This window comes from Salvia hispanica, chromosome 4, assembly GCF_023119035.1.
Source record: "Salvia hispanica cultivar TCC Black 2014 chromosome 4, UniMelb_Shisp_WGS_1.0, whole genome shotgun sequence".
Taxonomy (NCBI): Eukaryota; Viridiplantae; Streptophyta; class Magnoliopsida; order Lamiales; family Lamiaceae; genus Salvia; species Salvia hispanica.
In genome coordinates, this window is record NC_062968.1 from 28531875 (window position 1) to 28533157 (window position 1283).

A 1283-nucleotide genomic window follows, 5' to 3' on the forward strand; every position below is an offset into this window, starting at 1 on the left:
CGTGAAAAATTACCAATTGAAGTGGAGGGTTTCTTCAAACAACAAATGGCTGGGTCAACTATTCAATCAAATGATATTGAGCGTGTTTCTCATCTCCTCTCGAGAAAGAAGTGGGCGTTATCTCTTAGTTAAGAGATGGAGTCAAAAGTACATTGGGGCCCATGAATAGTGAAGAGATGAGAGGGTTAAGAGACGGATAATAGACACCACTGTGGATGCTCTTATGCGCATTTTTGTCGCAACTTTTGGCTACAACGACATAAAAAAATACGTTACCAATATATTGGACCCCCAACCACAAAATCTTGCGTCCACCACTGCATAGAAGGTACATAAATGCACGAATCATGGTACATGTATTTAGAATTTTTATATTTTGGTGAGGTTTCATTAAATGTTACACCAAAATAATATTATGTAGCCAATCACTATTCAACATTAAATTCTTCAATTATATACCAACAATAAGATTTCTTCACAATAATATCTGGTTTGTACAATTTTGACCATCTTTCAACTGACTCACGCTTATTTCGTAATTTGCCTAAAAGTAAATAAATTTCACTTTCTATTTAAGGAAACAAATGTAATTGGTTTGGTCTCATAAACGTGGTTAACTCGAATTACAACTTACGACCTAAGTTTTTATTGAGTATTTAACCGAACGGGGGTGTTATATTACTAATTCATAACTTAATTGCTAATTACAACTAAATAATAGTCATTAGATATTTAAATTGAGGGCTTAGATCATTAATCCCTAAATGTCAATACGATCAACGAAAAACGTCAATAAGGCCATAAGATTAATTCCAAAAAATATCAATAGGGATATTAATGTCAATTAACTACATATTTAGTTATAACTAACTTTTAAAAGAAATACCAAAACTTTAAATTCATATAACATATATCAATTTAAAGATAATTTCATAAGGATTCCAACGATATCCTACATGCATATGTTCCGGCGTCAAAATTTGAAAAAATTTTGAAATTTTTTTATTTTTTTCGTACTTAATAGAAATGTCAACATACTATATAAAATATGTCAATATAATACACGTAGAATGTCAATATAAACAATGAGTTAACATTCTTAAAACATTGTGTTGACATTCTCAAAGCATTGTGTTGATATTTTCGAAACACTATGTTAACATTTTCATCCAAAACTCTAATTTGGAGTTTTTTTTATCTTTTTTTATTTTATTAATAAAAATTAAAATTACACGTGACAAATTGTAGACCACACGTTTTCTAAAATCATATGACCTTAAATT